This window comes from Sorex araneus, chromosome 4, assembly GCF_027595985.1.
Source record: "Sorex araneus isolate mSorAra2 chromosome 4, mSorAra2.pri, whole genome shotgun sequence".
In the NCBI taxonomy this organism is placed as follows: domain Eukaryota; kingdom Metazoa; phylum Chordata; class Mammalia; order Eulipotyphla; family Soricidae; genus Sorex; species Sorex araneus.
The window spans coordinates 179,112,738-179,129,019 of record NC_073305.1 but is presented as its reverse complement, the minus strand read 5'-3'; the positions used below and the strand labels follow the sequence as shown (position 1 = coordinate 179,129,019).

Genomic DNA, 16,282 nt, shown 5'->3' with positions numbered 1-16,282 from the left:
ATGACACTGCTGTCCACTCTTAGTGGCAGGTGCTCTTGTCCGTGGAAGCAAGAGAATGAAAGTTGACCATATTCTTAGTAGATGTCTGGTTATCAGGGAGTAGGAATCATAAAGTTAATGTGACTCTGTTAAGTTATACGAAGTCCTATCTAGGGGCTGGGGAGATGACCCAAAGGGCTGCAGTGAATGCTTTACATGCAGGATTCCCTTTTTTGACCTCTGACATGGCAACATCCTTCAGGCACTGGTGGGAGTAGCCTGGGCACTGTCATAGCCCCACATTGCTGGGTGTGGAATAAAGAAAAAAATGCATAAATTAATAAATAAATGAATGAATAGATGATATATGATAGGTGGATAGATGGATAGATAAAATGATGGATCGATGGGTGAATAAATAGATAATGGATAAATGGATGGATGGATGGATGGATGATCATATGCTGATAGACAGGGAGGTGACTCATGTTGCAGAGCACATGCCTAATATGTGCAAGGTCTAGAGTTTAATCCCCTGCACTCTGTAGCCCTAACTGCCTCTGGGCATAGCACCATCAGATCTGAGCACTAAAATAGCCAGACCTGCACTGTTGGATTGAGCATTGTCGGGAGTGGCCCAGGGCTCCTATAAACAGAATCTATGGCATTATTGATGGTCATAAGCTTTAAGTGCCTGCCTTGCATCAGAGGGTGCTTGTGTTTCATTTCTGTTGCAGAATGTGAAAGTAAAAGTGATATCAGTCAAAGAGAAAAAAAAACACCTCTTATCAGAGTCTTTGCTAGCCTTAGGAAAGTCTGATACGATCGGATGTTCAGTGTAAGAAGGGAAAGAGAAGGCGGCTGCTATATCTATGTTGGATTGCACACGAGCTGGGCACAGCTTTAGTTGTCTGTTCTAGTCACTGTGGATTTTGAAGGAGCACCCAGAACAGTGGCTCAAAGTAGTTTGAACTCAATAAATATCTGAATGGATGAACCCTTGGATATTTGAAAGGATATTCTTTCTGTATGGGATTCGAGAGAATTGGAATGTTGCAAATTCCTCTGATTCAAACCATTTTGGAACTATTCCACAATCTGCTTTTGTAATTTGAGATTTTTTCTATTAAAAGGTTATTAAAGAAGGTTAAATTTAACAGAAACTTAAGATTTTATTGAAAATGAAATGAAAACTGCAATAAATGTCAACTTCCAAATTGGTTAACACTAACGCTGTATATTGAAGAGGTTAAAAAAAATCACTCAATTGGTGCCAGCTGTTTCATATACTTGTCCATATACTCTTTGAAGGGAGCATTTCATACCTATTTTCCAGATGCATAAACTGAGGCTGAGACTTCCCTATATCTCCCACATCAAGAGTGGCAGCGCATGTGTGCTGACTCTATGGACTCTATGGCCCAGAAATTAGAACCCTGGACCACTCTTGGTCTCCAGCATCTGAGGCCATCCTTATCCCAGTGCCACAAATACTCCATAAAGGAATTTGGTTATTTCCAAAATTCCACTTCACAGTTCTTTTTTGCCCAGTTCTGATGGTGTGAAAGCAACTGAGACTTTATAGATTCCCGCCAGGAATTCTTGGTTGAGATTCCAGATGCACAGAAGAATTGAGTCAGACTAAGCTCTGGTAAAGGCACTGTAATGAGACCAAAGTTAAGTGCTTCCAAATGTTGAGGCACGGGTAGTTTTACAATCTCCTAGCTAGGTCGAGCCTCACTTCTCAGCCACTGATAACAAATCTTATTCCAGAAGGAGAAACAGAAATTTCCTGTGCTCTAAATATTCTTCGTAGAGAAGCCACCCTCTTGATAAACATTCCTAGATTTCTTTTTTCGGTCAGATTATGACTCATGAATTGGCTTTCACATGCATGCAATCCGGTTCAACTAGCTTCTATTCTTTCTGATTTTCAGTGGTTCCGAGGTGTGGAATACAGAGGTGTGCTGTTGTCAAAGATACTTTGAATTTGGGTTGATATAATTTCATCCTAAGAAAGATGTTTAGTGTTTGCCCAGCTGTTCCTCAACAAATGAGTTAGATGCTTTCTCCTCAAAGTCACGGTTATTTATAACTTCTCTCCCTGCTTGTTTAAATGGTTGTTTTCTCGGTGCTATTTATTTTTCCAAAGATGCAGCCATATCCTCAGAATGTGAAAGTACAGTTGTTTTGTACTGTTCTTGTAAAGTGGTGTTTCTTTTTTTGTGTGGGGGGGAGGTTCAGCCAGCAATGCACAGGGGTTACTCCTGGCTCATGCACTCGGGAATTACTCCTGGCCATGCACTGGGGACCATATGGGATGCTGGGAATCAAACCCGGGTCGGCTGCATGCAAGGCAAACACCCTGTTCGCTGTACTATCACTCCAGCCCCATAAAGTGGTGTTTCAACCTTGTGAAAATTTCATTGTGCACAGAGGTAATTCCTGTGGGACATTTTTATAGATCTGTTATCCATTTCTGACCTTTTTGTGTATGGCAGGGAGGTGGTGTGTACACGCAGGCCTGTCCCCTTCACTGGTGAGGGAGCGTTTTCCTTCCCGTGTGCAGAGTCCTAAAGAGTGTGAGGGCAGGCTGCATCCCCCCTACTGGTTTTGGTCAATAAATATTCCTGGACCCTTGCCCTGCTTTGGTCTATTTTGCTTGGCTGCTTTCACTAAACTCAGAGTGTCAGCAGAAACCAGTGGATCCAGAAAGCAGAAATATTCACTGTCTGGCCCTGGATACTCCTTTTGCTGACCTTTGCCCCGGAATAACACTCCTGAACTGCTTCTGGAGAGGTGAGGTTGTTTTGCATTTGATACTATTTTGGCCAAGTGGTTATTATCTGTCCGTTCATTTTTTTAAAAAAACTAAGCAACTTAAGGTGCTTTTGCTTTGAGGGTAGGGATTGCAGTTTGATAGGACAAAGGGGTATTTATTAAAGAGTCTGGTCCTTTAAAAAAAATCTATTATCAGCAGAAACAAGCACCAGGAAGATTGCTCCATGATTGGAAGCCTGCTTTATGAGCTGGGGGATAAGCAGCTGAGATAGAGGAGGGATTACTGACTCAATGATGATTGGAGGGATTGCTCAGAATATCATATTCAGATATATGCTGAAAGTAGATAAAGGACCAAACATAATGGCCTCTCAGTATCTGTATTGCAAACCATAATGCCCATAAGTAGAGAGAGAGTAAGAGGGAAATTGTCTGCCATAGAGGCAGGGGGAGGGTTGAGGTGCGGGGATGAAGGGATACTGGAGACATTCACTGTATCACTGTTCATCGATTTGCTCAAGCGGTCATCAGTAATGTCTCCATTCGTCCCAGCCCTGAGATTTTAGCAGCCTCTCCTTACTTGTCTTTCCCAACAATTGGAGACTCTTTTAGGGTCAAGGGAATGAGATCTGTTATTGTTACTGTATTTGGCATATTGAATACACCATGGGAAGCTTGCCAGGCTCATCCGTGAAGAATATAATATACAGATTATACACATGTGGAATATAATTTAAGATACTATATACATAGAATATATTATGCACTATTAAGAATACAATGTACATGTTTCACTGGAGACGTTGGTAGTGGAAAATGTGCGCTGGTGGAGGGATGGGTGTTCGATCATTGTGTGACTGAAACTCAAGCATCAAAGTTTTGTATCTCATGGTGATTCAATAGAAAAAAAAACTCAGGGAAGTATCTACATAATCTTAGAAAAAAACAAAGTGTATTGTTACTATATCTCACTTAATTCTTATACTTATTTTTAAGGTAGATATTTTTATTCTTAAGTTAAACTAAAGATATTAAATAAGGCTCCAACAATCAGACACTTATCTAAGTTTTCTTAGTCATTTAATGAAACCAAAATGTGAAAATCTGTAGGCCACAGACTGTTGATGTTACAACTTTTAGATCCCATGAACCTAAAAAAAGTTTCCTGCCATCACTAATAAGAGCTCTGTTCCATGGTTATTCTCAACTGCGTGTAAGGCGAGTGCCCTACCCTCTGTACTATCTCTCCATCCCTGTCTATGATGTCTATTAATCCCTGTCTATTAATGTCCAAGGTTGGCCTGCCTGCTAATCCTGATTGCTTTGCTGGTCCTTGCAAATGGATTACTGGCAAAATGAAATACAGCAATCTTGGATAATTTTATACTATGACAGGGAGGTTTCCCCAGGAACTCTGAGGTTAAATGTTACAGAAAGCCAAGAGCTCAAAAGGTATTCAATTATCAAGCAAGGAGTGAGTAATAGCACTGTAGCACTGTCATGCTGTTGTTCATTGATTTGCTCGAGCGGGCACCAGTAACACCTCCATTGTGAGACTTGTTACTGTCTTTGGCATATCGAATATGCTTGCCAGGCTCTGCTGTGTGGGCGGGATACTCTCGGTGGCTTGCCGGGCTCTCCGAGAGGGGTGGAGGAATCAAACCCGGGTCAGCTGTATGCAAGGCAAATGCCCTACCCGCTGTGCTATTGCTCCAGTCCAAGGAGTGAGCAATAGAGATAAAAAAATTCTCTATCCACAGTGCTCATAATGAATGCTAGATATTGAACCCAGGACTCCATACATACTGCCAGACCATATCCCCACCCAGCCCTTTGACATTTTCTGAGGACAAATGAAATTCATTATTTTTAGGGCCCAATGGATAAAATTCAATTAATGTTATACTTTTTAGACCCGTTTAATCCAGTGTTACAGTCACAAGCTACATCGTTTAATTTCATTTTTAGTCCTTTGCTTTAGCCACATTTCCAGGACTCAGTTGCCACATAAGGATCAGGAGGGCACGTTCTCATTGACTACTTGCCCTGTCCTGGCTGTGTGACCTAGAGCCAACTGCAGAACCTCTCTGAGCCCTGGTTCTGCATTTTCAAAACGTTCAACTAACTGTCCCCTGTCCAGTGAAAGGGTGCGAGAGGAAGGACTTGCTGTTCTCTGAGATGCTTTCTGTTTCAATCAGGCTTCTTTCTGATGGCTACGGAATGTTCCATGTTATTCTGTACATGATCTTTTCAGCATGTCCCCCCCATGCAAGGAAACGGATGTTGTCTTTTTCTTTTCTGTTCTAATAATAATATCTTTATTGTGGCCTAAGATTTTTGCACAGTAAGTAGATTGTGTGAATGATTTAATGTGAGTAAACATGGGAGAGTGGGGTAGGAATTAACCACTAAGTAAACTAAATAAAATTTTTAAAAAATAAAACTGAACAAGTAGAAGGAAAAATATATTAACAGTCTCGAGATATTAAAACATTGGTCACAGTCAAAAATAACTAAATAAGCTAGGAACAGAGAAATAGTGTGAGGGTTGAATGCTTATCTTGCGTATACCCAACGTTTAGAGGCTCGACACCACCTATGGTCCTCTGAGGACTGCAGGAGGTGGCCCCAAAATTCACTCTCCCCAAAAAGAAAGTAAAAGAAAATACATATTTGCTTGCGTTTATGTAATTACTGTCATCACTGTCATTCTGTTGTTTGTCAATTTACTTGAGTGGGCACCAGGAAGGTCTCTATTCCTCCCAGCCCTGAGATTTTAGCAGCCTCTCCTTACTCGTCTTTCCCAATGATTGGAGGCTCTTTCAGGGTCAGGGGAATGAGACCTATTGTTACTATTTTTGGCATATTGAATACGCCACGGGTAGTTTACCAGGCTCTGCCCATGTACCACAAGGAGATAAGAGTAAAAAATAAAATTCAATGTAATATACTTTTGATTCCAAAGCTGAAAATGCATACATGTAAATAAGAATAGGCATTTTTGTATTATATTAAATGATTTTAATTTTCTTATTTACATAGGTCAAAGTCAGATAGTAATCACTAATTGACCCATATTGATTAATTTCCTGATCATTCTGTTTTCCAGCTCCTAAGAGTTTGTTGGAATAAGCAATATAAAGCAACTTTGTCCTGTGCCTAGGTTGCAGATTGGGATTGGGAGGCAAACTGGGAATATTGGGGGAGGGAAGGTCTCACTGGTGGTGTTGGAACACTAAGTGCTTGAAACAACTGTACAATGAACAACTTTGTAAATCACAGTGCCTTTAATGCAATTGTGACCAATATAGTCTGCTGGCTAAAGTATCTCTATTTACCTTCTGATGTTAATATGTCAGAGGAGAGATTGGTTTATAATGAATTCACAGTACCTGGGGGTCAGGCATGAGCCCACGAGTAACTCGTGTATGAAACCCAGGGTTCCATCTCCAGCACCACCAAAAATAAATAAATAAATAAATAAATAAATAAATAAAAAGAATTCGTTATAGGTTATCTCTAGTAGGGTTTGAAAAATGGAGCTAATTTTATATGTGGCGAACTTTTCTGGACTTTCTTTCTTAAGTAAAATATAGCTTGATTTCTTTTATAAAGAAACTGTGTTTCTGTTTTCAAGATAATTTGCTCACAAGCCAGCCAAGCTATTGCTGTGTTTCACTTTAGCTGAAATTCATCACAAAGGTTTTAACAAAAGTAGTGGCCAATACTCATAATCTGTTTATTTACTCATATGTCTGTTTGTTTGTTGTGCGCAATATGTGTTTATTCAAAAAGAATTTCAAGCAGCCAGCCTTATTTTGTTCCAATAAGTTGTCACTTGTCACTTATCATCCCTTTGCTCATTGATTTGTTCAAGCGGGCACCAGAAACGTCCCCATCGTGAGACTTGTCGTTACTGTTTTTGGAATATCGAATATGCCACGAGTAGCTTGCCAGGCTCTGCTATGTGGGCGGGATACTCTCAGTAGCTTGCTGAGCTTTCCAAGAGGAACGGAGGAATCGAACCCAGGTTGGCCGCATGCAAGGCAAACGCCCTACCCTCTGTGCTATGGCTCCAGCCAGAGCTCGATATTTTTTTCCACTATGCTGTCAGTCAAATCCAAGGTAAAACCCAAGTCCTCTGCCACACACGCTGGCCCATCCCCCTCCCCCAACACCCCTGCAATTCTGACTTACACCACTCAGCCGGCATCGCAGGATGAAGGGAGAGAGAAGTTACTTCCATTTTGGCTACTCCAGCTTCTCCAGGAGGAGGTTGAATTGGTTCACATGCCGACCTTTTTGTCTTCTTCCCAAGATCCCTTTCCAGGGCTGGGGATAGATTACAGTGCATTAGGGTGCTTGCCTTGCTCGTGGCCAGTGTGGGTTCATTCTCCTGTCCCCTCCAACCCAGGGCAGGAGTAAGCCCCTGAGAACTGTGGGGAGTGGCCCCTAAGCCCAAACCCCCCCCCCAAACTTTAGATATCCTTTTCGAGCTCAGTTGAACACCTAGCAGAGAAAGAAGAGGGCCGGCCTGTGGTCACGGGCGAGTGTCGGCCACTCTCTCTCCTCCCGAGCTCCTTCTGCTTTCTTCAGAGCCGGATCCACCCCCTCCAGCAGATTACCCGGAGCCTTCCCCCCTGCTTACACTCATGGCCTACATTCCAGGAGATCAAGCCTGGCACATGTTAATGAATGTAGGTTTTATTTAGAAACATGACCACTTGTCACTGCTCAGTGTGTCCTATTAGCCGGCAGACACTCACCAACATTTGTCTAGAGTGAGCGTTTTCAGACTTCCTTACCCAGACCCGAGGGAAGCTTTTGGTCTGACCACGCAGGGCTGAACCCTGGTGTGCTACAGGCCAGAAGCTCCATGCTGGTGGCGGAGGACCTGTGTGCCCTGAGGATGGCAGAGGACAGCGGTGAAGAGGCCGAGTTGCCGGAGTGTAACTGCGATGTCACCAGGCAGGCGTCTCCTGGGCTTTCTCGAGTGCTGTGTAGTTTCGTGTTACTGGGGAGGTGGGGGGGTGTGAGGGGGGAGGGGACGGATGATGAGTAGATGCTGCAGGCTTGAATGCTTTCATCCGGGATTGTTTTTGCCAAGGTGACGTGGAAGGGTTGGTATCAGGAGCATGTTGGCCCGGGACACCTATGAGTTGAGTCCTCGGTTTGCTTTTTTTGTCCTGTATGTGGCATCCAAGGTGTGTGGGGGTGGGAGAGGGGTCAGGCTCTCAAGGAGGGTCTGAGACGCCACAAGAAGTGACCAGAAAAGAGCCAGGCCAAAGGGCCAGCGAGTCCATCTTTGGCCATTAAAAGCAGAAACTTCTGAGGACAGGGAGCTTTAGCCTGAGCCAGTTCTAAACCCCCGCACAGAAGGCAGTGCTTTTGTCAAAACCAAACTCTGCTCCTCGGTCCGACGCCAGCTTGGGGTGTGAGTCTGAGTGAATTGACTTTGTTCTGGTCTGTCAGCCTAAGCCTCACTCCTCAGACATGCTGAAGGCAGTTATTTCCATCCCTGTCCTCATCTCATGCACAATGTAAAGATTGAGTGTACGGGACTACCTCCCCTCCCCCCCAGTTAAAATAACATTATGACAGAATTTCTCATTTTATATATATTTTTTAAAAATAGTTGTTGTACCATAATACCTTCCAAATAAATTCCTGTGGATGAGTAGGATTTGCTTGTGGTATTTTTGGTTATATTCTATTTAAAATTTGATTTTGAGTTTGGGCTTGAATTAGTGCAGAGGAAAGAATGATGTCTGTCTGTGTAAGGAAGGTGTATCTGCGTAAATTCACGTGGACTCAAGGCTGGGTAGACAATTAGGAGACCCAATACATGGAAAATAACTTAAGGCAGCACCAGAACTTTGGGGCTTAAAGATTTGTCAGGCTTGCTAAGCGTCCCCTGATAGATATCTGGGAACTTCCATTTTGGATTTTAATCCTGATGCTGCCAAAAGAATTGGCATTGAGGCATTTTCAATAAATAAAATCAATACTTAACAATGCCCTGGCAGTTTAGCCAAGGATTTCACTTTTAAAAAATGCTGGAAAAGATTGGGAAGACTCTTGAAAATGACTGATTCTGTCTCCTAGAAACTTCAGGTTTAATGAATTCAAAGACAAGGTGGGGGGCATTACCATCTCTCCTTGCCTCTCACTTCTACCGCCCCCAGCCAGTACACATACGAGATACTTTGCTCTTTGTAGTCCAGTCCAGTTAAAAGCTTGAAAAATGAGAACCACTTAAATGTTCACCCATTGACTTTCCCAAGATTTACACATTCATTTGAAAGAGGAACTTGTCCTTAATGGACTTTATGAACAAGCATTTCCATGTCACGATGCCCTTGACATACTAAACACTAACCACTCCGACTACTGGAACTCATTCAATGCTGTTCAAGATTACTAATCCTGTTATTTATTAGAGGAGTGTAGACAAGATCCAATGGAACCCCATTTATTCACATACCTTAGTGCCTGGGATCTCTTGATGGCACTTGTCAATGCATCTTGAACCAAGAAAATGAATAATTCATTTTGATAATGTTAGACCTAGAAGAACAACACAAATAGTCTCTGATCACTATTTTTTTAATTAGCCTATAGTAACTAAACAAAATATTTTTGAATGATATTAGTTATTCATGTTATGGACTGGAGCAATAGCACAGCCGGTAGGGCATTTACCTTGCATGCAGCCAACCTGGGTTCAATTCCTGTTGGAGAGCCCAGCAAGCCACCAAGAGTATCCCGCCTGCAAGGCAAAGCCTGGCAAGTTACCCATGGCACATTCCCTATGCCAAAAACAGTAACAACAGGTCTCACAATGGAGACGTTACTGGTGCCCACTCAAGCAGATCGATAAACAACGGGACGACAGTGCTACAGTGCTATATGTTAACATTAAAACTGGGCCCAGCTTTGTGCAAAGCACTGAGGCTCAGAGAAGAGAAAATCAAAAGTAGAGATGTACAGTTTCAGCTTCCCAAGAAGCTTCCCTTGAAGAGATGGACCTGTGCATAAGTAGTACCTGGTGATAAAGTATGAGTTTGAAGGAGACACGTGTGGAGCAAGATAGCTTCTCGCCTATCAACACCTCTTTATAAAGCCCTGATGGCATGATGAGGTTGGTAGAAAATGCCACCCAAAGCATACTCAGCATTCAGCTAGGGATATTTGGCACAATCTATTTCTGAAGCTATGTAAGTGGGCCAGGTTCCACAGAGGATGTTCTGTGAGGGGTAATACCAGTCTGGACATCTCTGGAAAGGACCATCCTTGTTCCACTGCTTTGCTGGCTAAGCCCACACACCAGGAGTGGTACCTGCTTAACTTCCGTGTCTGTGTCGTGTGCTTCTAGTTTTTTGTTTTTTTTTTCAGAAGCCATTCTTACTTTATTTTTCTTTTTTAAAAAGTGGGGGGAGAATGGGGTTTTTTGGCCCACACCCAGCAGTGCATGGGACTTATTCCTTGCTGTGTGTTCAGGCAATACTCTGGTGGGGTTTTGTGAATCATACGTGGTCCTGGAGATCGAATCCAGTCTGGCCACATGCACAGAAAGTGCCTTACCCACTATACTATTACTCTGGCACCCTGAACCCATTCTTAAACTGCTGCTCCTGTGCGTTTTGTCTCTTGTATGAGACAAACGTGAGTGGGTTACATAGTGAATATACTGAATTGTTTTTCAAATAATTGAAAGTGCCTTGGGGACTTGAAGTGCCCTGGAGACAGGGGCCAGTTTGCATGTACAAAGCCAATGACAAAAGTCATATCTTAAATGAAGTTTTAAGCCATGATGTACATATTACAACACAACTTTCTGCTCTCAACTAGGTTGTGGAATAGGAACAAATTTTTTCACACTTTTGGGGTAAAACATTTTAGAGCACTTAAAGAATGCTTTTACAAGTTACTGGTGATTCAAATGTGGGTTTGTTCTGATGATGAATACCATAAAAGTGTTATGATTAGGAAATGCCCATTGTAAAAATCCTTTCCAAAGCATCTGTGTGACAAAGAGGAAGAAGCATTGCTCATACTTGATTTTCAAGGAAGAAACACTCACTGATTTGTAGAAACTCTTAAGTCGGGTTCTCAGTTTGAAGCAATTAGATGAAAATGTTTCGAAAGAGTTTGGTTATAAGATTTTGCTTTCGGACCCCTGGCTCTTGACCGGAGAAGCCTATCAGTGTCTTCCAAGGAGGAGCATTTGGAGGTGGAGGGAGTCATTGGGATAGATTGTCCCTCAGTGATGCTGGGAAGCCACTTCTCTCCTATCTGGAAGAGCCAAGAGATGCTTGGCAGTCCTGTGGGCAAATTGTCAGTCTTTGAAAACCATCGGCTGCAGATCCAGGGCTTTCAATCTATCAACAGCACTAGCGTTTGAGAAGTCATGTTGCTCTTGACTTTTTTTTTTTTCCCAAGCAGGTGCCTCTTTAGTTGGGCAAGGGTGGCTTCCGGAAATTGAAGGCTTTCACTTACCTGCTCTTCATCTGGAGTAGGAGCTATGTCAATCAGGTGACCACATTTCCAGAACCAAAAAGTGGTCTGAAAGCAGAACTGAAGTTTAAAGAAAGAAAAGCATCAATCACGTACTTATCACCCCATCATCTTTCTTTCTAGAACAATCTCTGCACACTCACCCATGTCGGGCCCTCATAAAAACCCGGCAGTCGAGTTTTACTGCTATTACTTCTTAACAATAGCGGAGAAATAGTCTCTGGGTCCCTCCCAAACTTTTGCCCACACCTGCTGGGAGAGAATGGCTTCTTAAAACTCAGTCCCTTCTCTCCCTTGGCCCTTCCCGGCATCTCGGGCCCCGGTGCTGTATTTGCAGATTCAGTTTCTCTCTTGCTTCTCTCTGGATTCTCCTCCTAAATTCCTTATTCTCTGCGTAAGGACATTCAAAGTCTGTCTCCAATGTTTGGCTACATTTAGACAAAACAAACAAAAATCCATTTTCCCTGAAGCCAGACCATTGAGGAATCGTATTTATTGCCTTTAATTTACTACTTTACGTTCTTTTTTATTGAAGTGAAGCAAAATAGTTTCTCTTGAAAGAAATTTTGAGAAATGTGAGGGGGGAGAGAAAGAGAGAGCAAGAGAGAGAGAAAGATACTTATTCAAGAGAAGGCTTCTCCAGAGAGGGAAAAAAAGTGCCAAGAACGGGAGTAGGTTATACACAATTTCTCAAAATTGTCTTGGCTTGTAGTTTTCAGCATACTTAAAAGTAAATATGGAGATTTAAACCTGAAAACTTTGTAACTTTCCACATGGTGACTCAATAAAAAATTTAAAATTAAAAAAATAAATAAATTTAAAAAAATAAAAAATAAAATTGCTCCTAATTTTCCTTGAAAAAAAAAAGTTAATATGGGTGTTGTCACCGGGAAAGCCTTTCATATTCGCATACACATTATTACCAAGACCTTTACTGTTTGGGTCACACCTGGCAATGCACAGGGATTAATCCTGGCTCTGCACTCAGGAATAACTCTTGCGGTGCTCAGGGGACCAGGTGGGATGCTGGGAATCCAACCCAGATTAGCAGTGTGCAAGGCAGATGCCCTACCTGCTGTGCTATGGCTCCAGACCCTACCAAGACCTTTAGATTCTCCTGTAGCTTCTCTTTTCCTAAGAAGACTCCCTCTCTCTGGGTGGCACATCAGCTTCTCCAAAGGTCTCAAGATTTGCATCTCAAAGGTCTCCCTACCTTTGAGCTACTTCAGGGCCAGGCAATTTCCCTTAAGTTTTATTATTTCCCAAAAGCTCATTACCGGACACCTCTGTCTCTCTGCTGCAACATTCTCCACTAGAGATTGCACCTCTTTAAATCTCTAAGCGGTATGTGGGTGAGGGCCCATCTTCTGTAATGTCTTCATGCTGGCAAAAGGGCACAACCCTCTTACCTTTGTAAGGAAGTGAAATTTTGTGCTTAGTGTGAATGGGGCCCAGGCAATGGTGTGTTGGGTTTCAGAGTTATCCAAAGGAAAGAGAAATCAGAGAGATTAAACCATTTTTAAAACCTTAGGCCCTGGAGGAGCAAAGCTTTCCCTGGCCCAAGGAGGACAGAGTGTTGAAGACACAAGAAAATAATACCCAGAGCGCGAGTGTTCCCCCTTTGCTTTGGTTTCTGATGAGTCTGCTGTAAAAGAAGTTGTTTGTTTCTGCTTTTGCTGAACACTTGTGAAGACATGTTCAGAGTTAAAAGATATGTAACTTAGTTTTTAGTGCCAGTTTTTCTTTTTTTTTTTCCCGCCCCCTTTTCTTTTCCTTCAAGTCATTGTTGGGTTCAGTGACTTGAAGCAGCAATAGTTTGGTCTTTCTCTCTGACATAGTCTGGTCACTGTACCACATAGATAAACTTGGTCTTATCCTGGAATAACGAACACGACTAGAAAATCCATTTATTTTTTGCTTTTGTTTTGGTTTTAATTATTTTTATTTTACAAAGTAGTTCTGGAGTGGTAGCACAGTGGGTAGGGCGTTTGCCTTGCACACGGCCAACCCAGGTTCGATTCCTCCGTCCCTCTCTGAGAGCCCGGCAAGCCACCAAGAATATCCTGCCTACATGGCAGAGCCTGGCAAGCAAAGCTACCCGTGGCATATTCGGTATGCCAAAAACAGTAACAACAAGTCTCATAATGGAGACGTTACTGGTGCCCGCTTGAGCAAATAGATGAAAAATGGGAAGACAGTGCTACATTGCTACCTAAAGTAGTTCACAATATTTGATTCCATTTAATATTCAAACTCCAATCCTACCATGATTACACATTCTCACCACCATATTTCAGGTATTTCCATCCCAAACCCCAATCCCTGCCCTAAAGCAGAACTGAAATAATATAATACTTGCCTCTAAGTTTGGTTGCCTCCCACTTTGAATCCCATCACATGTGGTGCGGTACTCCTGAAATGTGGATAGGGGTGTCTTATGAAGTGTCAGGGAAATGTCCAGGAGTAGGTTCACTCGTGGGAGAGGCTTGATCCGAGTATGTGGAGAGTGGCCGTGAGCGTGGCGGTAATGGAGTTCTGGAGGTTTTCGGCTGCCCGGACTGGGTCCCTTGGGGCGGTGGGGAGGGGCCTCATCGACCCCCCCATCCCGGGGAGCCCCAGGTCCAGTAGCAAAATCCAGTTAGTTTTATAACACTGGAGGTGCTTGAGACACCTTGATAAGGTCCCTTCCATTTAGGCATTAGTTGATCAGAAGAGGATCTAGTTTGCCGGGCTTTTGCATTTGGTTTCTTTCCTTCTTTTCAGTTTGTTTGGTTTGGGGGCCGTATCTGTCTATGCTCAGAACTTACTCCTGGCTCCGCACTCAGGGATCACTCCTAGTGGGGCTCAGGGAACCATGGGGGTACCAGGCATTGAATCAGCCTCACGCAAGGCAAGTGCCCACCCACTGGGCTACATCTCTGGGCCCTATTTTCAGTAGGACCCAAATAACAGGTTGAACTTTGGTTGGGGTTAATTCTCTCTTTGGGTGAAGTAAAACAGTTCCTGCTCCACAGTTCTACATTAGTAATATACTTCATTAATTTTAAACTCTCAGAGGCTAAGAAGTCCGTCATTAAAAGGACCTTCTATACAGTAGTTCGGAGGGACTAAGCTGAAGTCTTGATTGGGAGCTGCCGTGCACCTGAGGGCTATAGGCCCAACTCAGAGCCAAGACTCAGAAGCTCCTTGACTTCAATTTCCTGACACTTTTTTTTTGTTTTGGTTTTTTGGTTTTTGTTTTTTTGATTTTTGGATTTTTGTTTTGTTTTGTTTTTGCTTTTTGGGTCACACCTGGCGATGCACAGGGGTTACTCCTGGCTCATGCACTCAGGAATTACTCCTGGTGGTGCTCAGGGGACCATATGGGATGCTGGGAATCGAACCCAGGTCGGCTGCATGCAAGGCAAATGCCCTCCCCTCTGTGCTATTGCTCCAGCCCCCCTGACACTTTTTTTTATGGTGTGATTGCACTACTCCATATTTTGATAAGTGACCACACTTCCTCACCATAAGCACATGCCCTTACCTGAATGCATTCTGTTGTGGGTTCCCATAGCCCCTGGAACAGCCCCCACTTAGCTCCATGTAGCACAGATCCTCTCATACTACCCTGCTCTGCATTTAACAAAGTCAACCCAAGCTGGAATCCAGGACTATGCGTTTTTATGAAGTGAATCAGGTGAATGTGATAAAGAGGTATCCGTATGACATTCCACCAACACTTGTCTTCTCAAAACTTTCTCCCTTTGGTTTTGTGCTGTTTCCCCGCCAGTCTCCTTCCTTTCTGATTCACACTTTCTGCATCTTTTTTTTTCAGCAGTCTTTTGAAATTTATGCTTCGTAGTCCACACTTTTTTAAATTAATTAATTTTATTTTATTTTATTGAACTACCATGAGATAGTTATAAGCTTTCATGTTTGGGTTTACAGTAGCCAAAATCTGGAAACAGCTCGAGTGCCCTAAAACAGATGACTGGCTAAAGAAACTTTGGTACATCTATACAATGGAATACTATGCAGCTGTTAGGAGAGATGAAGTCATGAAATTTGCTTATAAATGGAGTCCTCACTCTTTGAGGATAGATTTCACCCTGTCACCAGCTTAGGCCTTATGTCAAAATATCTAAGCCAATGTAATTCTCTCCTTTTCCATCTGGATTAAAAACTACATATTCACAGATCTCCCCTTAATCTGATCCAACTCCACACACCCCCAATTAACAGTTCCATTGATGGGAAAAGCTTTCTCGTTAGTACCCTCAGGTGGCATCCAGTGGGCTCTGAAGTCACCCCACTGAAAAGCACCTCATTTGTAAGGATCCCATCCTTCCATAAAGCTAGGTCATGGACGGACAAGTCAGTCCTCTCCTCTGTCTGCAACAAGTTGGCTCCAAATACCTGGACTGCTGTGTTTGCTTTGGAACCAGAAGCCAAGCTTCCCCGTAACCTCACTTCAGACTTGCATATTGCCAGTGAGCATTGATCTTCTCATTTCTCTGCTGAAACATTTGGCAAAGTTCCTCTTGACCTCACGGTGGCGTACAGATCCATCCTCGGATCCCTACAGGATCTTCGTCTCCCCTCCACCCCGATGGTCACCTCTTTATGTTTCACCATATTTTTTCTTCCCCATCTGCATCCTCTCTGCCCTAACCTCCATGTCATTATTATACTTTTTTTAATTAATTTATTTATTTTATTGAATCATCATGTGGAAAGTTGCAAAGCTTTCAGGCTTATGTCTCAGTTATACAGTGCTCGAACACCTGTCCCTTCACCAGTGCACATATTCCACCCAAAAAAACCCAGTCTACCTCCCACTCCCCAGCCCCCCACCCCCACCTGCGTAGCTGATAAATTTCACTTCACTTCCTCTTTACCTTGATTACATTCCATATTTCAACACAAAACTCATTATTGTTGTCAGAGTTTTCCCCCAAAAAACAGCCCTGTTGAATGCTGAAAAGGAAGCATTTGATAATTAGTTTTCCATTGCTGAGAATGA

General features: G+C 42.9%; 1 protein-coding gene across 17 annotated transcripts in view; it reads left to right on the top strand.

Moving 5' to 3' along the window:
* SYNE1 (spectrin repeat containing nuclear envelope protein 1) overlaps positions 1–16,282 on the top strand; it is a 561,745-nt gene that overhangs the window by 488,893 nt on the left and 56,570 nt on the right. The window lies entirely within an intron of this gene.